Genomic DNA, 25,833 nt, shown 5'->3' with positions numbered 1-25,833 from the left:
TAAGGCAACTAATATGAAGTCAAGTAATGCAGCAGAACAACACCATATTGATAAGAATACATCCATCCCCAAATGCCAGAAAGATAACAAGAAATTTGTTTTTGATTAGCTTCTGAAAATGGACAGTACTAAACATCATCATACGTACACAGGGAGTGGATCTTATGATTCCTAGGGTGAGAGACATTGTTGTCTCAAGTTATTTATGGCTTTGTAAGCCAGCTTCAGGGGGACGTGGGTGGCGCCGTGGTCTAAACCACTGAGCCTCTTGGGCTTGCCGATCAGAAGGCCGGTGGTTCGAATCCCCGCAACGGGGTGAGCTCCAGGTGTTTGGTCCCAGCTCCTGCCAACCCAGCAGTTCGAAAGCACGCCAAAAAGTGCAAGTAGATAAATAGGTACTGCTCTGGCGAGAAGGTAAATGGTGTTTCCGTGCACTGCTCTGGTTTCGCCAGAAGTGGCTTAGTCATGCTGGCCACATGACCCGGAAAAACTGTCTGTGGACAAACGCCGGCTCCCTCGGCCTGTAAAGCAAGATGAGCGTCGCAACCCCAGAGTCGTCTGTGACTGGACTTAACTGTCAGGGGTCCTTTACCTTTTTTTTTAAAAAAAGCAAGCTTCATCACTATGAATTGGGACTGGTATATCTGTCATGCAGCTAGGGCAGTGCTTTCAGGAATGATGTGATGTGAACCGATCAAGATGCTCCATTTATCAAACTGGAATATTCGAAGAATTTTCCATTAAATATACTGTACACACATTCTATAGAACCTGGATCATTTCATGTACATTGTTGAGTACTAATATTATACCCCCCAAAAATGTATCCATATATGGCAACCCATTTCCCCTTTCCATTTTACCAGTTCATATTTATGTATCAACAGATTCCTATTCAGTGGCGTAGCGTGGGTTGTCAGCACCCGGGGCAAGGCAAGTAATTTGCGCCCCCTAACCCATGGATTTGCGCCCCCTAACCCGTGGATTTACGCCCCCTAACCATAACCCCCAGATGTTGCGCCCGGTGCGCCCGGCCCCCCCTGCACCCCCCACACTACGCCACTGTTCCTATTGGAAGGAGAAAAGAGTGAAGTATAATATGAAATACCAATTTTTCAATACCCATATTCTACCTGTGGAATCTTGTGAAGACCTAAGATATCTGCCATGGATGAGGAGATTTCAGAGCTAAGTCCCCCAATGACTCCTACTACATTTTTCTGAGTGCCACATTTGTAGTTGGGGACAAAGTGATGTGATTTAAAGAGCAGATCCAGAGTGGTTCGGTAGGCCATCTTTGAATCAGAATAGCTATCATAGATGTGGAATCCAAGAGTGACATTGGGCAAGATCTTGGGATTCTCATTGATCTCATCAAAAGCAAACACCAAGGCAAGGAGGTGTTGGTAGGCTTTGGTCGTCACTCTGCAAATAAAGTGCCTTATTATTTTATGGGCAATTAAACAGTGCACAACACCTAGATCTGAGGGATACAACTGCCTCAATTAAATTGTGTTGGAAATATAGAAATTGTTTTCTGCCTTTAGAGCTAATGTTTGGATCTCTGTTCCATCCGAGAAAGATTTTTTTACTTTTCTGAACACATTGATTGAGAAGTGATCTTCACTTGTTTTTCTAACCATGCTGCTTTTTATCACTAGCAACATGCCCCGCTATTGACATCATTACTACACCCTTTTTGTCAGTTGTTGTCCCTAGCAAAACAAACTGGTATGAAATGAAAATAAAATAATTTAGATATAGCTATATGGGATTGACTGGCAGTGCAGACTTTGGTACTATGGCACCCTGGGCAAGGCCAAAATTTTGCTCCCACTTGGCCCTTCCAAAAGGAGGGTATAGCTGTGCCAGGCTTAAGGAAGGAGACACAAGGCTCGCTTGGGTAGGATCCAAGAGCCCCCCCCCCCCAGTTCCCAAAGTTTGGGAAGTGCTAACTAGGCTTTGGGAAGGAAGCAAGAGGACTCCAAGACCTCGTCAGAGCGCATGACTCCTTCCCAAAGCCAAGTGCCTTGCTTACCAGGTTAGGTTACAGCACTCCAATGGCTCTGTGTCCAATGTGTGCACACTGCTCGCAGATCGTAAACATCACCCTTGTGACTACTGAGGTCTAGCAAGCGATCTTTGCTTCATTGGAGGATAGAGAGATACCATGTATCTTGAAGCAGGTTATAAAATAGTCTTATAAAATCTTATTATTGGCTTTAATCTTCCATTGGGTTTCAAAGCAAACCAAGTGCTTTATAGTCAGATATAATTGTAGAAAGAATAAATGAAATGATCTTAAGAGCCGTTTACTTACATTGGGCTGTTAATAAAGACCCGAGATGGGTGTTCATGGAAGGAGATTCTGGGCAATATGTAATAGAGGTGAGTCACTATCTCACCAATGATAAGGTCACCTTGTTCATACCACTCATGTGGAATATGCACAGGATTATTTCCGCTGCAAAGAACAGTATGCACTTGGGGCACCATATTGGGAAGCAGCAAGAGAAGCAGCAACAACAACATCCTCATCACAACTATCCTTCTACACATGGAATCTCCTTTACCTGTCTACAATATTGTAATTGTCATCAGCCTAACTTGAACAGGATGTATTTTGTGACCACTGACTCTGCCAATTCTGTAGTTAATGGGGCAGGTATCCACCTGCTCATTAACTTCAACACTGCCACAAAAAAGTCATTGAATGCTATGATTTGAAATCTAAGCAATACAATGAAAAGCAAAAGCTGGCCTCACCTCTCCTTAGCTTACCTTAGCTCTCTATGGAACACCGGGGTGCTTTTAATCATTTCATATTTAATTATTTTTTCTTATTTCCCATTCAGCCTTCTGGAGCTTTTCCAGGTGAATTGATTACCATAATTTTAATAATTATAGAGAAGATAATTACTTTTGCAATATTTTTGGACTCTGTGTTGCATCAGCAGTAGGTGAACTGCCAAAGTAAACATATTTGTCACATCACAGAAAAAAAAGTTAGGAAGAAACCTCCAAGGTCTTCTTGTCCTATCCTCTTGCTATTGCAGGACATCCAGAACTAAAAATAACCCAAGAAAAAGAAAAGCACACTACCTGTAGACAGGCATCCATATTTCACCTAAAAACTTCTCTATCAAAATGTCTTTATAGGTGAGCCAACTGCATCCTTTCCCCATTTGTCTAATTTCCTACTGCTATTGGCCCTGACACTCTCTGACATATGTAATATTGATTCCAGTTGCTAGATCTTGGAAACAATGATGGAAATGGTCCAAACCATATCAGGATATAGAGACCCTGGACCCAGTCCAGCTACTTTTGAAAGAACATGTATATACCGTTTGAAGCAGAGTGACATGCTTGGGAACATCTAAGAGAGTGTCATGGCCTGGCTGGACGAGGAGAGTAGTGGCAGCCGATGGCCCAGGAGGCACCTGAGGGGGAAGGAGACTTTGAACAGGTTCAGACAGGTGGGACAGAGAGGAATCACCAGCAGAGACTGAACAGAAAAGGGAGAGGCTTGAGGTAGCCATGGAGGTGATAGAGAAGGATAGGATGTGTCTTCTGCTCTGCCATACAGAACTGATTCATCCCCTTCCCCTTCGCCATTCTCAGTGCAGGAACAAAGAGTTGAGAAAAGGCTGGAACAATTAAGAATGGAGGTATAAATAGGGGATGAAAGGGGCAGGAATTTACTTTCTGCAACTGACCTGCTTAGCTGATGGAAGTGCCATGTGATGTCTCGTTGGTTACTGAGCTATAAAGTTGATTACTCTCAAGCCCTGCCTTTTTCTGCTTACATGTTGAACCACAAATGGAAGGGCTTTTCTGGCAGCCTTACAGACAGAGGCTTTTGAGTCCATGGGTCACTTCTCCAACTACATTCTTTCTGTGGTACCCCTGTGAGGCTCAGGACCCCAGCTATGTTACCCGTTGCCTGCAGAGCTGGCAGCCTCCCACCTTTTTTTAAACACCCACCCTTGTGGTGTTTTCCCTCAGCCTCCTCTCCTCTGCCCTATCCTTGGGAGTCCTCCAGGAAGCTGATGCATCTGGAGAGCATGTAGCCAAGGCTGTGGAACCCTTTGGGGGACCGAGTCACAAGAGGGCATGAGAGGAGGGAGGGAAGGAAAGAGGAACAGAGGCCGGTGTTGTCCGTGGTACCCCTGACCATCATTCAAGGCACCCCAGTGTAAGGCACTGATAGGCACTGTTATGCCGTCCCGATGTTTTTGGTCTACAGCTTCCATCATCCTTGATAGCAGTGGTCTGTTGCAAGGCTCCATCGCAAGGATGATATTGATCCACTAGGGGTATGTTAGGTATTAGAGACATCTGAATCTGGAGCAGTCTCTACATATGGCAAGGTGAGTAACCTCCTGGCTCCCTGTACAGTCTTTTGTCGATTGAGTTAAGAGATTCCAGAAATGTAGAAATCCAGGTTTATACTGGGAATTCTAAAATTGGTTAGAGGTGTCTTTTTGTGCCTGGAATTTCTAGTGGAATGCCCATATGATTTTCGGTTTGGAGCACTTTTAAATGTTCTGCTTCCACATATAATGAACATCATGAATGAATTCATACATAAATGTAGACTCGTCAAAATGAATCACACAAAACATGACCCATGATTTAATAGAATTACTGTTACCATGAAATTGTCACTTTCCATTCATTTCTTAAAATAATCAATACATGTAGGGGAATGGTTGAGTTGGTAATGAACATAGAGCCATTTCTTGATTGGCTTCCTTGAGGTGTGATGACACAAGCTGGAAACTGAATCTTGAGAGTGGCAGTGGGCAAGCAATCTTTGGCCATTACTACTGGATTCTTACCTTCTTCTTCATCCTTACCTAAACATAAAGTATCTTTATTGCCTGGCTTCCTTCATTTACTTGCCTGAAATTTTTGAAATGGCTCAGCCTCTTTGCTAGTGCAGTTAGGCATATAGTGAAGACAAAGTATCCAGATCCAGTCTTCTGAAATTTTATGGCTGTCTAACATGAACCTGATAGACGGTCACCCAAAATAGGGACAATATGGCTTGGGGCATGGTCAAATCTGGAGCACAGCCCTGCTGGATAGACTCATGGACTCATTATAAGACAGCTTCTCAAATGTTTGTGTTCCTTTTCATCTCTTCTCTCTGTACCCCATCACCTCCTCCTCAGGAGAGGTTCAGGGCCTCTTGGGGGGCATTTCTTTGGATGCAGGAGAAGAGAAACAGAATGTATAGGCATTCAAAGTTTTTGCATATAATCCATGGTTTCTTAAATAAACATAACCCCGTTTCATTTACAGCTCATATGCAACTATGCTGGATATAAAGAACATAGATGATAACACCAGTGATCCCCCCCCCCCGGAGGGGAGATAGGGAGATGCATAACCCTGAACATTTTGTGCATCTAAGTTTGGCCTCATTAAGGGGCAGAATTTCAATATGAGTAGGAAACTGAGAGTACCACTAAACATTTTCTCTCCTTTTTATAAAATAAGCAATGGATAAGACAATTCTCTTCTGTTATTTTCATCATTTCATTTAACTTCCCTTCTTGAAAAAACACACAGTGAGATTACCATGCCAACAAGTCTACAGAGTCTAAATACAGAAATGACAAACTATACTGTTATTTACATCTTTCTCCGTATCAGCTGCTCTCTGTTATTCAGCTCAGGCCTCACGACAATAATGTAGCATTTAGGGGAAAAGATGCAACCCAGCAGCCCAGCACTGGAAGCCAAGATGGAGAAGATCTCCACAGCTACCATGTATTTTCCTCTGGTGCTCAAGTATGTGGGAATAAAGGAGAACCAAACACTGCAGAAGACCAGCATGCTGAAGGTGATGAACTTGGCTTCATTGAAGCTGTCCGGCAACTTCCTGGCTAAGAAGGCCACAGTGAAGCTGATAATGGCCAGGAAGCCCATGTAGCCTAAAACAGCATAGAACATGAGAACTGACCCTTCGTTACATAAGAATATAATTTCTTCACTGCTTGAGTGCATGTCCACATCTGGGAATGGGGCAGAGGTTGCCAGCCAGAAGCCACAAATTCCTACTTGAATCAAAGAGCAGGAAAGGACGATGGAGTAAGCCAGCTTTTTGCCTACCCACTTCCTGATTGTGGAATCTGGCTTGGTAGCCATGAATGCCAAAACCACTGAAATAGTCTTGGCCAAGATGCTGGAGAGGGCCACAGAGAAGACAATGCCAAAAGCCGTTTGTCGGAGAAGGCAGGTTGTCTTATTAGGCATTCCAATGAACATCAAAGTGCAGAGGAAACACAAGAGAAGGGACACAAGGAGAATGTAAGTGAGGCTTCTGTTATTGGCTTTGACAATGGCAGTGTCCCGGTGCTTAATGAAAATGCCAAGTACCATAGCTGTGATCAGAGAGAATAAAAGCGCAGAGAAAGTTGAAACAATGGCCAAAGTTTCCCCAAAGCCTAGGACGTGTGGTTTCTTGGGAATGCACTGATTCTGCTCTTCATTTGGATATTGCTCTGGAAGACATCTGGCACAGGTTTCCAATCCTGAAAAAAGGTAGTATGACAATTGGAAACAATCCAGTATATGCTTGAGTTTTTTTTTAAATCATGAGTTCCCTTACCGTAGTGTTTCCACGAGGATAAGTTTCAAAACTTCTAGTCGAAATGCTCGTGCCCTAGAAGCTTTGAAGATAAAGTTCCCAAGGAAGCTTTTTGCAGTATGGTAGCGCTGCAGAGAGCTTCCTGGGGAGACCATGCATTAAAAAGGGACTCAAAAAGTACTTAAACAAGGTTTTAATTACAAAAACAAAAACTCCTTTTACACTAAATACATCAACAAACCAGACCCAACCACCAACCCATCCCCCAGGGTAATGGGAGAGCTAGGTGCTGCTCCTTATATACTACACCCAGATGCTGACACACCTTAATCAAATACAACTCAGCAGCACCTGCTATGTTTCACAGCTGTAAAGCTGGGTCTCGTTATCTTGCTCTGGCCCTTGCTCTGGCCCCTTAAAGACATACACATGGAGTGGAACAATGATGAACCTTTACATTTAAAGAAACCATTCAACATTTCCCCTGCGGTTCATCATTGTGGAACAAAAACATAAAGCATACTTTGTACATGTTTTTCATGTGTAACCTTTGGAAGAGCTTTAGTAAAAATGTCTGCAATTTGACTGTCACCTGGAACATATTCAAATACAACCATTTCATCAGCAATTAGTTTCTTTACAAACTGTAAACGTAACCTTAAGACTCTAGTGCGCTGCGTATTGGTCTCTGAACACAGGATAGCAAGTCCTCTCTGGGAATCAAGGTAAACTTTTACTGGTAGTGTTACTTGCATCTGTAGGTCTGCAAATACTTGCAGATACCATTCTACATCACGAGTGGCCTGAACGCATGCACATAATTCACTCTCTGTTGTGGAGAGACAAATAATGGTTTGTGTCTGGGACTTCCATTCAAAAGGACAACCGTTATAACAAAACACTATACCAGACACACCCCTGCAATTATTTTGTTCCACTGCATGAGATGCATCGCAGAAAATTTCAAAACCTTTGTCAATACTTGATGTAAACCGCAACTGTCAGGGGTACAGGGACAGAGGCACAGGGAAGGCAGGAAATGGAGAGCGATGGAGAGGAATCCCAGGGCAGCGAGGAAGAGGATAGCAATGACGCAAGGGATTCCATGAGTCTCTCCAGCGAATCAGAGGATTCCCAGAAGGGGGCGCCTGTGGTAAGGGCAAGGGGAGCCCCAGGGGGAAAGTGTCAGGAGCGGGGGGCCAGCAGGGGACCCCAAAGCGGCAGCTGGGAATCAGGGCCAGCCTCCCCACCAGAGCGCAGCGAAGGGGGGGGGAGGTTCCAGTGTGTCAGAGGGAGCAGCTCCGGCGACAGAGAAAGAGGAGGGATCAGAGCAAGCCGTTCTCCAGGAAGAGGAGGAGGGCAGTGAGGGGAGTAGCATAACTGTCAAAAGGAAGGTCAGAGGTTGGGCGCGCGCGCCAAGTTCAAATGAGGAGGCGCGTGGAAGAACAGGGAGCCCGGAGGAGGAGCCAGGTCCCAAAGCCCGCAGGAGGGGGGAGGAGCAGTCTGGAGATTCCGCTTCAGGAGAATCCAGGAGGGGAGGAACCCCGGCGGGCAGAAAGACCCTGCGGAAAAGGAAAGAGAGAAAAAGGTGGAGCAGCATTAGCTTATTAAACTGGTGTAGGGGAGGGACCGATTCAGAGGGGACTTCTACCGTCTAAGGTTAACAGACGTGGGGGCTGCGCGCCTCGGTTGTGGAACTTACTATGAACTGCAATAAACGTCCTTGTATATAAGAAGAACCTGGCGTTGATCTTTTGTGAGCTGAGATCTGAGGCAGCCCTGACAGCAACCTATAATGTTTGGTATGTTTAAGGTACATTACCACTCTCTTAAGAGCAGAGAAACATTGCGTAGTGGGCTTTTCCACAAATTGATGCATCTTTTAACAAAAGCTTAACTGTTTCATATTTTACACTTGGTGAATAGCACAAATCATAATCTTCGCCTGGAATTTGTTGAAAGCCCCTAGCAACTAGTCTTGCCTTGTACCTTACAACTTCATTTTTGTCATTCATTTTAACTCTATAAACCCATTTTGAATCAATAAGTCTCATATCTGGGGTTTGTGGTACAAGAGACCAAGTGTTATGCTCTTTTAAAGAAGCTATCTCAGAGTTCATAGCTTTATACCAATTTACAGCTTGGTGCTTAGGTAAATTCTGAACATCATTGTAGCTTTTTGGCTCAAAAACCGCCTTATTGGCATACACAGTATTAAAATGTTCATCTGCAAATCGTTGTGGTTTCTGCCTCTTTCTATCTGAACGTCTCAGTCCGGAAGGAGAGTCAGACTCCTCAGACTTAATGGGACTAAGTGAACTACTAGTTTCAGGTTGTAAATCATCATTGTCAGACTGAAGAGATGCCTGTAGGCTAAGCTCACGGTCAGAAAACTCAAGAGAATCTAACCTCCCCTCGGGTGCCTGTGACTTTAAATCATCAAACAAATCAGATTCAACAGGCTTTTTGTCTTGTTCCATTAATTCAGAAGCATCATTTCCTCCTGCTGCTGCTGCTTCTTCCTCTTCTTCCTCAGTATCATTTATACCATCAGTATCTTGGAAAACAGCAACTCCATTCCAATTTACAGTTTGTCTCATCCTTCTGGTAATATGAAATTTGCCAGTTGCTTGTATGTAAATTCTGTACGCCCCCTGCTGGTAGCCCATTAATTTTCCCTGAACACTACGTTCACCTAATTTCTGCTTAGCGGGATAATGCATAATTACATCTGAACCCCAAATACGTAGGTATTTCAGATTAGGGCGTTTTTTAAACAGCTTCTCATAGGGGGTGACATCTAAACCAGAATGATAACTGCGATTTCTAACATAACAAAAGGCATTGAGTGCTTCAGCCCAAAACGCTTTGGGCAGATTAGCATCGTGCAGATAAGTTTTAACCCCTGCCTGCAAGTCACGCTGCACAACTTCAACAAGCCCATTTTGCCAGGGACTTCGGGGGCAAGATAACTCATGAGTAGTCCCCTGCGCTTCCAGGAATTTCTCAAAAATCCTCAGAAACAAATTCCCCGCCCCGGTCAGAAAATAGGTTCTTAATAGGTTTGTTAAAGTGCGTTTTTACCCAGTTGCAAAAAACCTTGTACTTCTCAAATGCTTGGGACTTCTCAGCTATTGCATAAGTCCAACAATATCTACTATACTGGTCTATCAGGGTAAGCCAGTACTTCGAACCTCCTAATGATGGTGGGAGTGGCCCAACTAAATAACAATGTACACGCTCAAATGGCTCAGTTACTTTCCTATCTGAGCACCTACCCTTGCGTGCAACCTTAATCTTATTCTTGCAACAGGATAGACACTGCATAAAGAATTTGCATGGTTTTAAGTTGAGGCCATTGACAATATTCTTTGTCCTATCTTCCGGGGGCGGCGCGAACGGCAATGGCGGTCCTCTTCTAACCGGGAGAGGAGGCTCCCCAGGCAACGGGTCGTCCGCTACGGCGAAGCGGAGACCCACTTCGGAAAACCCCAGGCGGCAAGAGCCTGGGGTCCTGAGGCTCGGTGGGCGCCTAGAGCGACCCTCCAAGTGCAGAAGGAACCCCGTAAGGGGCTCCGGAGCACGGAGGGGGGTTGCGGCGCTGTGAGCTGTTTCACAGCCTGAGGAGCGAAGCCGCGCTGCTACTGTCGGTGAGCGCTGATCCCTTTTCCTGCTAAATTACGGATCCGGACGAAAAAGCAACTAATTTGTGAGTAAAAGACTGAATCACTTGAAATTTGAGATTTTAAAAGGGAAACTTGAATTGGCTTGAACTTGGCTGTGAGCGGAGAGACGTGGAAGCAGGAAGTCCGTCTTCCGCAGCCATTGAACTTGAAAAAAAAGCAATCAGCTGGAGGAGTGGAGGCTGAAAGAAAGAGACTTTAAGTTTTACAGATCTAAGCATCTATTTGAACTTGCATTTTAAAGTAAAGACTTTAAGTTAAAGATTTGGGATTTCTATTTGCACTTGACTTTCCTCCTCTTATTGGATTACAAATTAAAAGGTGAAACCCAGAGTCAGGAGCTGCCTGAGTACTAAGGGAGCTGTCAGTACTGCAGATTTGGATACTGTATATTGGAACTTGAAACAATCTGAGGGTATTGAGACCTTTTAAATTTGAAACATTCTTTTTGGAGATAAATAAGCACTGTCTGCAACAAGGTGACCATTTATAAACTCTGCTAAACATTTGTATTTGAAGGTTCTTGGACATTAAATTAGACTCTGAAAGACAGATTAAGCTCCCTCTAGAGGATTGGATTATAACAGTGATTTTACATACACTTTTTACTTTCGATTCCTTTGCTGTTTGCTTGCTCTGGACCTTTCCATTCCCATGGGAACAACTCAGTGTGACCTTGACTGACAGATAACGTTGGAATGAGTGGCACAAGAAAAAGAGGGAGAGCTAAACAAACAACTCTAACAACTCTAACCTCAGCTTCACAGACACGCAGATCATCTGTGCCTACTTTGCCCTCAGAAGTGGAGGGTGAGGGCGAAGCAGAGCAGTTACAACTGGAAGATATGGCCTCAGGAGCATCTGCTTCTGTACTAGACAAAATCTTTGAAAAATTGGAAGCTTTGGACAAGAAAGCAGATGCGCAATCAGCAAAGATTGATAAAAATACAGAATGTCTAAATAAATTAACCACACAAGTGGCACAGAATGCACAAGCAATTGGACAGCTAACGGAGGCCTCAGCAGAAAATCGGAAATTGACTGAGGACACCAGACAAAGATTTGAAAATTTAGAGCAAGAGGTAAGACCACTCACTAAACAAGTTGGGGAACACCAGATTTATCTCTCGATGATAGAACTGCGAAACCGTGAGAACAACTTAAGGATTAGATCACTACAAGAGGCAGAAGAAGGAAATCTAACTGAGTTTTTGACCAAAGAATTCTCCAAGTTCTGGAACTTGGAAGAAAAGGACTTTAAAATTGTGTCAGCTTTCAGACTTGGAAGATTCATAAAGAAGGAGAGGCCCAGAGACTGTTTGATAACATTGAGATCAAAGGAGGAAAGGGATAAGATTTTGGGACTACACTTTGTAAAATCACTGGAGGTGTTGGATAGAAGAATTGAAATTTATAAAGATATCCCAAGACTACTGCTTGACCTTAGAACCGCCTATTCTGAACTTGTTAAACTACTAAGGAGCAACGCAATTCCATTCAGGTGGGAATTTCCTCAAGGATTATCTTTTACCTTTAGAGGGAGAAAGGTCAAAGTGAGAACACTGGAAGAGAGAGACAAATTCCTGTCTACACACGGAGAGGACCTTCAAAAAAGAATTGAACTACCTTCTGGGCCTGAGGCAACGCCAATACCAACATCAGCATCTGTGGAACCTGAAGACCCTGAGAAGATACCACCCCTTGAAAAATAACCAGATAGATCAGGATGTCTCTGCAATTGTTGAGCTGGAATATTAATGGTTGTAACATTCCGGAAAAAAGGAAGAAAATATTTCATATATTAAAAAAAGAACAATTGGACATTATTTGTTTACAAGAAACACATGTGACGAGGCTCCACAGAAAAGTGTTAATAAATAAAAGATTGGGCCAGGAATTTGTATCGTCGGACAAAGTTAAGAAGAGAGGCGTGGTGATATATGCAAAAGAGAGCCTGTCACCTAAATTCCTATTTAAAGATGAACATGGAAGAATTTTGGCTATTGAGATACAATATCAAGGAGAGAAACTGCTGATATTAGGAATCTATGCACCTAATGAAGGGAAATCGGAATTTTACAAGAAGTTGCAGGAGACAATGCTGGACTATCTAGACTACAACAACATCATAATGATGGGAGATATGAATGGGGTCGTATCAACTAACATGGACAAGTCACAAAGTCAAAATGTTACAAAAGACGGCAGACTACCTAAAACCTTTTTTGAAATGACTGACAATATGGATTTGATTGACATTTGGAGGACAAAGAACCCACTAGGAAGAGAGGGAACATTCTTTTCTGAAGCCCAACTGACCTGGACAAGAATCGACCAAATATGGATTTCTAGAGGCCTGGCACCTAAGGTCAGAAAAGTGGAAATCTGCCCAAAGACCTGCTCCGACCATAATGCAGTAAAGATGGATATGACACTATTACCAACTGGATCCTTTAGATGGAAGATGAATGACAATTTGTTTAGAGATCAGGAAATTACCAAGAAGGCCCAAAAAGTTTTGAAGGATTATTTTGAGATAAACATGAATAACATGGTGGAAAAAAGAATAATCTGGGACGCAAGCAAAGCTGTAATGAGGGGATTCTTGATACAACAGAATGCAGTGAAGAAAAGAACACAAAATGAGAAAAAAGATAAGATCTTGGATAAAATAAAAGAATTAGAGAAGAAACTAAGAGTGAATCCGAAGTCACAGCTAACTCTGAGAGAAATTAAACTCTATCAAACACAATATTCTAAATTGATAAATCAGGAAATTGAATGGAAGGTTAAATTAATGAAACAAAAAACGTTTGAGTCGGCGAATAAATGTGGAAAACTGCTAGCTTGGCAGTTGAAGAGAAGACAAAGATTAAATACTGTTACAAACTTAGAGGTTGATGGAAAAAACATTCAGAATCCAGTGGACATTAGAAAGTGTTTCCAGAGATACTTCAAAAAACTATACACCCAAGGGCCGCAAGATGATGTTGAGATTAAACAATTTTTGGCAAAAAACGGATTATCTAAATTGTCACAAGAAAATAGAACAATCCTGAATTCTAAAATAACACGACAGGAGATCGAACAAGCTATCCAGAACATGCAACTTGGCAAATCTCCAGGACCAGATGGGCTGACCTCCAAGTACTATAAGACATTGAAAGACTACTTGATACAACCTTTGATGGAGGTCAGCAATGAAATTATGGAGGGGAGGAGGGCACCGGAGTCGTGGAAGGAAGCGTTTATCACATTAATACCAAAGTCGGAAGCTGAAAAGACACAACTTAAGAACTACCGTCCCATCTCTCTCTTAAATGTGGATTACAAAATATTTGCAGACATTTTGGCAAATAGATTTAAAAAAGTTTTAAATGAAGTAATTCATAAGGACCAGGCTGGCTTTCTCCCAGGAAGACATCTGTTTGCTAATACAAGGAACATTATTGACATTTTGGAACTTTTGCAAACAGATATAAATACAAAAGCAGTTTTAATTTTTATAGATGCGGAGAAGGCCTTTGACAATATCTCCTGGAAATTTATGATGGGAAATTTAAAAGAGATGGGAGTGGGACGGGGTTTTGAGAATGGGATTGAGGCGATATATTCAGAACAGAAAGCTAAACTGATAGTTAATAATGTGGTTACGGAAGAGTTTAAAATTGAAAAAGGGACACGACAAGGTTGCCCTATCTCCCCTTTGTTATTTATTTCGGTTCTGGAAGTGCTATTGAACATGATTAGAAGGGATCAGTTGGTGGAAGGAATTCAGGTCGGCCAGAAACAATATAAATTAAAAGCTTTTGCAGATGACCTGGTTTTGACCTTGCAGAAGCCAGAGCCCAGTACGAAAAGAGTATTACAACTGATTAATGACTTTGGTCGGGTGGCTGGATTTAAATTAAATAAACAGAAAACCAAGGTTTTGGGGAAAAACTTGACTAATACAGAGTCAGAACGGTTTCAGAATGAGATGGAACTTAATGTGGTGAAAAAAGTAAAATACCTAGGGGTAAACATAACAGCAAAAAATCTAAGTCTATTTAAGGATAATTATGAAAAATGTTGGACAGAAATTAAGAGAGACTTAGATAGTTGGTCAAAATTGAAACTTTCTTTGTTAGGCCGAATTGCTGCTATTAAGATGAATGTATTGCCAAGGATGTTGTTCTTATTTCAAACACTTCAGGTTTTGGACAAAACGGAGTGCTTTCAGAAGTGGCAGAGAGACATTTCCAAGTTTGTCTGGCAGGGCAAAAAGCCCAGAATTAAGTTTAAGATATTAACCGATGCAAAACAAAGAGGGGGCTTTGCCCTGCCAGACTTAAAGTTGTATTACGAAGCCGCAGCGTTTTGCTGGCTAAAAGACTGGCTACTTCTTGAAGACACCGATGTGTTAGATTTGGAAGGGTTTAACAATACCTTTGGATGGCATGCATATTTATGGTATGACAAGGTTAAAGCAAACAAGGCCTTTAAGAACCATATTGTCAGAAAATCATTGTTTAATGTCTGGTCAAAATATAAAGACTTGCTGGAAAATAAAACACCAAGGTGGCTTTCACCTTTGGAAGCCAAGGCCCGAAAAAGACCCAATATGGAGGCTAAATGGCCAAAATATTGGGAAATACTAGAAAAGGATGGAGACAAATGGAAATTGCAGAGTCTAGAGAAAATGAAAGACAAAGTGCGAGATTGGTTACATTACGCTCAGATCAAAGAAGTTTTTAAAAATGATAAGAAATTAGGGTTCCAGGTGGAGAAATCGAAACTAGAAACAGAATTGTTAGAACCAAAGATTAAGGTACTTTCAAGGATGTATAACTTGCTGTTGAAATGGAATACACAAGACGAAACGGTTAAATCGGCTATGATAAGGTGGGCACAGGACATTGGGCATAATATCATGTTTGAGGACTGGGAGAGGTTGTGGAGTAATGGATTGAAATTTACTGCATGTAACGCCCTGAAAGAAAATGTAATGAAAATGATTTATAGATGGTATATGACCCCAGTCAAACTTGCTAAAATTTACCACCTGTCTGATAATAAGTGTTGGAAATGCAAAGAGTGCGAGGGAACGTTCTTCCACCTCTGGTGGACTTGCCCTAAAGTGAAGGCGTTCTGGGAAATGATTTATAATGAACTGAAAAAGGTATTTAAATATACCTTCACTAAGAAACCAGAGGCTTTCCTTTTGGGTATTGTCGGCCAAGGGGTGGCAAAGAAGGACCAGACATTTTTTATGTATGCAACAACAGCAGCAAGGATACTTCTCGCAAAACACTGGAAAACTCAAGATCTACCCACACTGGAAGAATGGCAGATACAACTGATAGACTACATGGAACTGGCTGAAATGACTGGCAGAATCCGTGACCTGGGAGAAGAGAGGATTGAGGAGGACTGGAAGAAATTTAAGAACTATTTACAAAAGCATTGTAATTTGAGTGAATGCTAAATAAGATGCTAGACTAAAACAACTGAGCACCACTAAATTTAGAAGTCTTTTTTTTTAAGAAAATAAGTAAGACTGTGAAAACTTAGCTCCTTTTGAGAATTATATGATTATGAAATATAGAAGGGATATAAGATTTTAAATAAGATGATAAATTGCTGACAAAATGTTTCAACGATGAAAATGGGAGCGGGAGATGTGAGGAAGTCCAAAGAAAATGTGAAAATATGTTAAGAATGATGTTACATTGTTTATCATGTCTATTTTTATTGTAAAATTTAATAAATTGCTTTAAAAAAAAAAGACAATATTCTTTGTCTTAATTACATCAGCAAAATTCAGGTGTCCCAGAATTCTGTGCGCCTCGTGGACACACCCAGAATGTGGCCTTACATTCCTCAACCCCTGGCTTGACTGTGCTGCTCTGCAATTTATAGACGATTGTGAGTAGGTGCGAAAATACAGTCTATATAAACCATCAGATTCCCGGGCATACAATAGACGTTTGTTCCCATCGAAAAACTCACACATAGACTTTATGAAACGCACAGTTATGCCTTGACGGGCAAAACACCTTACTGACAATAAATTGTCCATTGATGGGCAGTAAATGCAGTTCGCTATTGTAATGTTTAAAGAGTCAAGTTTAACCGTACCCCTGCCAAGCGACTGCAGGACTTGTGAATTGGCTAAATGTACATTATCAATTTCCTCTTCGAAAGAAATAAACAAGCTTCAATCGTTGCAAACGTGCTGAGATGCTCCTGAGTCGATAACAAAAGACTTCCACTTGGCATCTTTAATTCTTTTACGATCTGTTGTCCGAGCATGAAAAGCTCGCGGCTCGTTTCTGTCTTTACGGTACGATGTCGGCTGCTGGGCTGACGACCGCGATTGACGAACAGAAACAGGCTTGGGAGTACTTTGCTTTCTTTTGGATCTGCAGTCCCTTGCAAAATGTCCTTGCTTATTGCAGAACCAACAACGCTTTGCAGCTTTAAATGCAGTTGTATCACCACAGGTTTGCATATGGTGTTCCTCATTCTTTCTGGAAACAGGAGTGCTTATGGCACAAGCCTCCCTTCTATCCAACTCGCCCATTAATCTTGCCGTTACCCCTTCCACAGTTAATTGTGCTGGTGGAACGGCAGATATCTGGCTAGCTATACCATCAAAGTCCTCATTAAGAGAACATAGAATGATAAAAATATACTGAATATCAGGTATCTCCATGTCCCTTCGAATTAATTCGCCGCGTATCGCCTCCAGACGTCTTAAGTGTGCTGCCAAATCACCACCAGGCTGCAACTTCGTCTGGTACAACTGCTTGAAAAACGTCAATGCAGACGCTGACTCTTTTCTAACATGCACTGCTGCAAGACTGTCCCACATTTCTTTGGCAGTTTTCTTATTTCTTATATAGACTACTTGCTGGTCACTGACTGCCAAATTAATTATCGCCCTAGCTTTTGCATCTCCTTTCGACCAAGCATTAGTTACAGGGTTAGGAGGGTCATCAGTTACATAGGTCCATACTTCTCTAGAGGTCAAAAGCGCCTCCACCCGAAAAGACCATAAACTATAGTTCTCATCTGTTAGCTGTGGGAAGACCAGAGCCTTCTCAGCTTCAGGAACCCGGTCAACCATTCTGGATATCTTCCAGACCCACAAAAACTACGCTAACAGGAGAAGGAGTTTTCAAACCTTTCTTAGAGTCCAAAAATATGCAGTCATTCACTCAGCAGCTGGGCCCATAACCAAAGATGTTGGCTTTTTGCAGTATGGTAGCGCTGCAGAGAGCTTCCTGGGGAGACCATGCATTAAAAAGGGACTCAAAAAGTACTTAAACAAGGTTTTAATTACAAAAACAAAAACTCCTTTTACACTAAATACATCAACAAACCAGACCCAACCACCAACCCATCCCCCAGGGTAATGGGAGAGCTAGGTGCTGCTCCTTATATAATACACCCAGATGCTGACACACCTTAATCAAATACAACTCAGCAGCACCTGCTATGTTTCACAGCTGTAAAGCTGGGTCTCGTTATCTTGCTCTGGCCCTTGCTCTGGCCCCTTAAAGACATACACATGGAGTGGAACAATGATGAACCTTTACATTTAAAGAAACCATTCAACAGTTCTTAGAATAAAGACTCCAATTCTTTTCCATCCTCCCTCCCCTAAAAACCTTGGTTTCTTCCAGGGCAGAATGCATGTACAATTTTTATGTCTTTTTGCATTAAAACAGAGCGGGCGGATCTACACTCATGGTGTATATCATTAAAATGTGTTATTAAAATGTGGCAGCACAGCAGTGAGCCACCATCAATGAGAAACTGCATTAAACATTAGAGAATATTACCTAACAACAAGGAAACTAGTGCTAATACACCCAGGAACCTCACCAAAATGCTGGAGAGGGTGCACCTCCACAGGCACATACCTACACATGTGTTGGGAATGCCCCAAAATCCAACTATTCTGGACAACAGCCATACAAGAAATGTAAAATAACTAAGCAAGTATTAGAAATCACCCCAGAACTGGCCCTACTAATCATATTCCAAGACAGCAATGCCCACTCGCATCACAAAGAACTCATAACCCACCTACTCTCAGCAACCACAAACATCATAGTCAGACACTGGAAAGACCTGTCAGGAGTAAGCATGGACCAATTGTACCAAATAGTATGGGAAACAGCGCTACTAGAAAAATTAACCAATAAACTGAAAGTGACATGATGACAAATAGAAGAAGATACCTTCACTCCGGTATGGCTCCCCTTTATCACATACACAGCCCAACAAGACAATGACAAGAATCCACCAACAGCATATGAATCAATATGGTTACCTGATCCAAAACACCCACCTACTCCCATTCACACATGAAAACAAAGTTCACCACAAGCAACCACAAGCAAGCAACTGCACCCTAGGCCAACCCCAATCTCTCTCACCACCAAAGGAACACATGCGAATAGCAAAGAGCACCTGCACAATCTACGCTGACACAAAACCCCACACATACATTAAGCAAAATAGAAATATCGCCTCCCGACCCCACCCCCACGCACCATGGCCCCCTCCACCTCTTCCCCCCTTTTCTCTTCCTAATGTAACCCTAATGTCTCAACAAATGAACTGACCTATGGAAAATGTAACTTGAAAAAAAGAGACACTGCATATACCTTTGTAAACCAAGAAAACTTTAATAAAAATATATATATTTTTAAAAATTAGAGAATATTGTATGCAGTAATGTTTAGAATGGGACGTGGGTGGCGCTGTGGGTTAAACCACAGAGCTTAGGACTTGCCGATCAGAATGTCGGCAGTTCGAATCCCCGTGATGGGGTGAACTCCTGTTGTTCGGTCCCTGCTCCTGCCAACCTAGCAGTTCGAAAGCACGTCAAAGTGCAAGTAGATAAATAGGTACTCCTTCGGCGGGAAGGTAAAGGGCGTTTCCATGCGCTGCTCTGGTTCGCCAGAGTCATGCTGGACACATGACCCTGAAGCTGTACGCCGGCTCCCTCGGCCAATAAAGTGAGATGAGCGCTGCAACCCCAGAGTCGGCCACGACTGGACCTAATGGTCAGGGGTCCCTTTACCTTTACTTGTAATGTTTAGAATATCAATGTATGTAGGTACACTGATGGAAAATCTTTACATTACAGATTACGGTCACATCTTCATGGTATACTCTCTTGAAGGTTAAGATAATTTCTTCATAGTGGCAGCTTTTACAGAGACAGAAGGGAGATTATTCTACTACAGTGGTACCTTGGGTTAAGTACTTAATTCGTTCCGGAGGTCCGTTCTTAACCTGAAACTGTTCTTAACTTGAAGCACCACTTTAGCTAATGAGGCCTCCTGCTGCTGCTGCCACGGCGCTGGAGCACAATTTCTGTTCTCGTCCTGAAGCAAAGTTCTTAACCCAAGGTACTATTTCTGGGTTACCTGAAGCTTATGTAACCTGAAGCGTATGTAACCCAAGGTACCACTGTATTGTTAATAAACAATATTAATTGAGACCGTACAGTGCAAACCTCATTGCCAATTTGCTCAGAATTTACTATAATAGCTTGTAAATGGTGATATGGCATCTCTCACCCTTCTCATTTGAGAACATCCCAGGAGGACATGGATCACAATCATAACAACAGAACTTCTTCCCCTCCTTCTTTTTCTTCTCATAACCGGGAAGGCAGTTGGCATTACACAATGAAAGGGGTGGCACCTATCCAAAGAGACACGAAGAAGTTAATATTAAGAAAATGTTTTAGGGGATTCATGTAACATCAGGTGATCTACCAGTAAGTAGGAGGGCCAGAAATGTTAACTATAGGTTTTCTATGTGCCAAAGCAACACATACACAGTGGGAGAAAAAGTTATAGTTCTAAGCATCATATAAACACAAGAAGATTACAATGTTCATATCTAGATTGACCATTGCTACAACCATCAGATAATTTGATCTAATACACTACTGGTTATTTCTTTTTATGGTACTACAGCCTCCTGCTCTTTGCTGCTGTAATTTCACTTGATGTCCCCTTAGTGAGCTTCAAGGAGTTGGGATTTGGAGGTAGTGAATTACTGTGGTTTTGCTCCTATTTGGACAGCCCTATCACTTATACCATTGGAAAAAAGAGAGGCAGCGAAGATGGTGGACAGAAAATGTAGGAACACTGATGGAAAATGTATTGGGGTTGTGGTGGACTGGTTTTAGAAAACCAACTTCATAAAAAGCAGGGAACTACAATAAAATGTGTACATAAAATAAGTTGCGACTTTTTCAGAAAGACACATTTCCAACATTTTTCCAATGACCTTTTTTAAAAAATACATATGATTTTGTAGGCAAGACAAGCCTTGGATTGAATAAATCAGAAACACGAGGCTTTGAGAGGAGCCTGCATGCCTTGCCCACAGCCGATAGAATCTATGGATGAGCAGCCAGGCTAGTAACCACTCCGAGCAAGGCATGGTTTGGGGGGGCTCCCCCTGGGCCTGGGCCTGTGGCAGGAGCCAACCTGACACACAATTACGTACATCCCGGCTTCTAGCATTCCAACTCGACACTAGAGTTACAAGAGGCACCAGAAGATTACAATGTTAGCAATCTGTCTAATGCTACTAACTGGAAAACCGCCTTGGACCAACAAGCATGTTGGACAACACAGTCTGATGGCCATTGGTCCTTCTTGGTGTGACATGTCTTCTGTGCATATTGCTCTTTTTGATTTTGTGGTTCATTTGTTATTAATAAAATTATTAGTAGCAGCATTATTAGTAGTGGCAGCAGCAGTTGGGCAGCACCTCCCGCCACAGTGATTTCCTTACCTGAGTGAAGAGACTGTGCCATTGGATTCCGTTCCCATTAATGATGAGTTCTTTGCCAGGAGGGGCCTGAGGATCCAGCTTTCCGACTTTGACCCTGACATAGGAATTATTTGGGAAAGTGACCAGGTTTGCAATATCAAAGCCAGCTGCTATTTCTCCATGTTCATTTAATGTGATTTCATCCCCAGCACTGTTGTTGAATGAGATCCTTTGCAGCAATGAGTGGATCTAGGTGGAAAGAGAATCAGAAGGCCTAGAAAATGTTGTAATATTCTTAAATCCCAGAAGGATTTAAGTTATTTTTCTACAAGAGTTATCCACTTCAAGCAATCTTTTTTTATTACCATCGTAGACGAGCATAAGTAGGGTACTGTCATTTAAAATCTGTAAAATGGTTTGGAAAGCTAAAAAGTATTTAAACAGAAGGTACCGTATTTCTCCATGTATAAGACGATGCTCGTCTTATATGCGGATAGGCATATGCCCATGCACCCACAAATTGTTCATTGAGGGGGTCAGACCCCCCTCAATATTCTGCAGCCAGAAGGGCTCTGGTGGGCCCGCCTGCTACAGCAGTGGGCTCCTATGGAGCAGTGGGAAGGGGTGATGAAGCCCCTTATAGACTCTGAAGGCCACTAGGAGATACCCTAAAAAGGCCTCTGAAAAGCCCGGAGGGGGCAGCTGGGGCTCCTCCCAGTGTGTGACATCACATGGAGCATGTGACATCACACATGTTCATGGGACACCCACAATGTGGGGAGGAACATGGTGCAGGTGGCCCCAAGTGTCATTTTTGACAGCTTGAGATACATTCCACTTGGCCAATTGATGCCATTAACCTCATACAACAAGTTGTCTAATTCAGTGGTTCACTATTAGAGGTCTGGGGACCCCAGAGTTTCCACGGAACACACCCAGGGGGTCTGCAGTACCATCCCCTGCTGGGGTATTCACTTTTCTTGTTAATTGCACAGGGAAAACCTTCCACAGATCATCTCCTTGACCTCTGAAGGGCAGGTGTTACCCAGGGAAGGCGTCACTACCAAGAAGGCCCTCTGCCTCTTTCCTACTTAGATAGATGATAGATAGATAGATGATATAGATAGATAGATGACAGATGATAGATAGATGATAGATGATAGATGATAGATAGAAGATAGATAGATAGATAGATAGATAGATAGATAGATAGATGATAGATGATAGATGATCAATGAGAGATGATAGATAGATAGAGCTAGATATATGGATAAAGGTTTCGAAGCTGCTAGAAATGTCAAAATTTGTTCATTTGTATTATGCTTTAATAAAATTGAATTGGTCTCTGCTCCAACTAAATCTTTGTCATTTTTGCATGGTAAAATCACAAATTTTATGGTCTGTTTTTTAGTAAACTAAAAATCCTCTGCTTATTTGGGGCTACCCCACATTTTCTTCGAAAAATTGCTTTGCTACCTTACAGTTATCAAAATTTTCAAAAGCAGGGGTTCCATGGTTTAGCTTTTGAAAAATAGTGGATCCTCACTAATTAGCTAATTAGGAACCACTGGTCTAATTAAATGCCAGTTGAAATACTGGAACAGTGCCAGTTTTAAATGTTTAAATAGCAGCGTATTTTTAGAACAATTATTAACCTTTCAAGTAGTTGCTGCTATTCTGTCACTTATGAAAGTCTGTGTAATCTAAAGTCTGTTTAGTGTAGGAAATAAAATAATTTAAGGTTAATCTTTCATGTATTTATTACTATTAATTATTTACTTATAGATGAATGCCAACTCACATTATATATCAGTACAGCACACAACACTGAATACTTTGCAAGGTGAACACTTTATAAGAGGAAACACTACCTGCCAAGGCTCTACATTCTGAGAAGAGAGTCTGTCTCCACCCTTTGTCCTTTTGCTGATGGCTTCAGAGGAGTACCTAATATGTAAGGCGTGTGCCAGAGCATAGACAGCATTATAGATACTGTAGCTGTGACCGGTCATGCTCATTTCAAAATATGGTGCAGGGAGGCTCTCCAGCATCTCCTCTCCAGTACATATGTCTGCTGACCCAGTGGAATTTGAAAGTGAACACATGAATGCTTGTTCCCAGAAATCGTTGGTAAAACCATCCGCATCTGCCCAGGAAGGCTTTACATTCCTCAGAAAGTCTGAGAAGTCTTGACTGTCCTTGGAGTGAATGGCAAAGGAGAACGCACCATGGCATATTTGTATATTTATTTCAATAGGTTTTTTAAAAAAAGCTAATGAGAAATCAATTTGGGCTGTTGTAATCCATACTTTTCCTACATGTTGCTTCCTCTTAGATGGAGGCAATAGCAGCTGAATCATATTCCTTGCCTCTATAGCAATAGTTACCCACAAAATAGATTCTCCATATATAACAACCACATTTGCTTTGCTTGATATGAAAGCTGGGGTCAAAATCCCTGTGTCATCCAGCATATCCAGTATGTTACCAGTGAAGTGCGGAAGTTCTTCATTTTTATCTGTGAATTCTGAACAGATTCCATTCTGGAAAAGCATTGGTTCAATGATCTGCAAGAAATGTTCTCCAGCTTCATTCTTTGGAGTGATGAGCCCGACCCATTTCCATCCGAAATGCAGAAGTAACTGGATAATTCCCTTGTACTGAAGATCTTCATTGGGGACCATGCGGTAGAAGAAACCACGTTTGATTTGATCATTTGTGGCTGGTTCAAATGAACCATATGAAATCTGAAAAGGAAAAAGTCAAACCTTTCCATGTGAAAACAAAAATTCAAAACACACACATTTATCTGAGTATAAATCCTGTATATCCCATACTTACTAATCTTCGCCATGGCGAACCCCCATTTACATAGAAAATATATTTCTCAAAAACCAAACAAACAATATTTCTCATTAAATTCTGTAGATATTAATTCCTATTATTATGGGAGTCATCACAGCTGCATACTTGTACACACAGATTCTCTCCAGGAACAGGAGAGCTTTTATCCTTGCACTGTCTTCAATAATACTCTAAAGCGGACCAGGAGAAATACAAGCTATTGATCAGGATCTTTTTGTCTATAATCTTTAAAACAATAGTAGAGAGAGGTTGATGGCATTTGTACTAAGAACTCTTGTGGGAGGATCTCCTGGAAATCCTGTACGTATCCTGCATATTGTACATTTTAATTTTTTTGACCACAGTAAACCATATCCTATAAAAGTAAAATACCAGCAAAAATTAAGGCAACTAATACAAAGTCTAGTAATGCAGCAGACGAACACCATATGGTAACACTATACCCCTCCCCAAAGGCCTCAAAAATAACAAGAAATTTGTTTTCGATTAGCCTCTGAAAATGGACAGTACTAAACATCATCATACATATACAGGGAGGGGATCTTATGATTCCTAGGGTGAGAGACATTGTTGTCTCAAGTTATTTATGGCTTTGTAAGCCAGCTTCAGGGGGACATGGGTGGCACTTTGGTCTAAACCACTGAGCCCCTTGGGCTTGCCGATCAGAAGGCCGGTGGTTCGAATCCCCACGATGGGGTGAGCTCCAGTTGTTTGGTCCCAGCTCCTGCCAACCCAGCAGTTTGAAAGCATGCCAAAAAGTGCAAGTAGATAAATAGGTCCTGCTCCAGTGGGAAGGTAAACGGTGTTTCCGTGCACTGCTCTGGTTTCGCCAGAAGCGGCTTAGTCATGGTGGCCACATGACCCGGAAAAACTGTCTGTGGACAAACGCTGGCTCCCTCGGCCTGTAAAGCAAGATGAGCGCCGCAACCCCAGAGTCGTCTGTGACTGGACTTAACTGTCAGGGGTCCTCTACCTTTACCTTTTTTTAAAAAGCAAGCTTCATCACTATGAATTGGGACTGGTATACCTCTCTTGCAGCTAGGGCATTGCTTTTAGGAATGATGTGATGTGAACCGATCAAGATGCCCCATTTATCAAACTGGAATATTCGAATAATTTTCCATTAAATATACTGTACACACATTCTATAGAACCTGGATCATTTCATGTACGTTGTTGAGTACTAATATTATACCCCCCCAAATTTATCCATATATGGCAACCCATTTCCCTTCTCCATTTTACCACTTCATATTGATGTATCAACAGATTCCTATTGGAAGGAGAAAAGAGTGAATTATAATATGAAATAACAATTTTTCAAAACCCATATTCTACCTGTGGAATCTTGTAAAGACCTAAGACATCTGCCATGGATGAGGAGGTTTCAGAGCTAAGTCCCCCAATGACTCCTACTACATTTTTCTGAGTGCCACATTTGTAGTTGGGGACAAAGTGATGTGATTTAAAGAGCAGATCCAGAGTGGTTCGGTAGGCCATCTTTGAATCAGAATAGCTATCATAGATGTGGAATCCAAGAGTGACATTGGGCAAGATCTTGGGATTCTCATTGATCTCATCAACAGCAAACACCAAGGCAAGGAGGTGTTGGTAGGACTTGGTCGTCACTCTGCAAATAAAGTGTCTTATTATTTTATGGGCAATTAAACAGTGCACAACACCTAGATCTGAGGGATACAACTGCCTCAATTAAATTGTGTTGGAAATATAGAAATTGTTTTCTGTCTTTAGAGCTAATGTTTGGATCTCTCTTCCATCCAAAACAGATTTTTTTATTTTTCTGAACACATAGATTGAGAAGTGATTTCCACTTGTTTTTTCAACCATGCCGCTTTTTATCACTAGCAATATGCACCGTTATTGACATCA

The 25,833-nt window shown here is 41.9% G+C and overlaps 1 long non-coding RNA gene across 1 annotated transcript; it reads right to left on the bottom strand.

Annotated features, from left to right (window-relative positions):
* Positions 1-6,354: 6,354 nt before the first annotated feature.
* On the bottom strand, positions 6,355-21,777 carry LOC308461125. The gene is made up of 4 exons (XR_013978809.1): positions 21,530-21,777; positions 21,100-21,327; positions 19,866-19,992; positions 6,355-6,545 (listed from the first exon to the last, which is right to left on the bottom strand). It is a non-coding gene; the product is annotated as an uncharacterized lncRNA (long non-coding RNA).
* Between the last annotated feature and the right edge of the window lie 4,056 nt (positions 21,778-25,833).

This window comes from Podarcis pityusensis (assembly GCF_964106645.2).
Source record: "Podarcis pityusensis genome assembly, chromosome: 13".
In the NCBI taxonomy this organism is placed as follows: domain Eukaryota; kingdom Metazoa; phylum Chordata; class Lepidosauria; order Squamata; family Lacertidae; genus Podarcis; species Podarcis pityusensis.
Note: the sequence above shows the minus strand (reverse complement) of the source record. Positions and strands in the feature narration are given on the sequence as shown.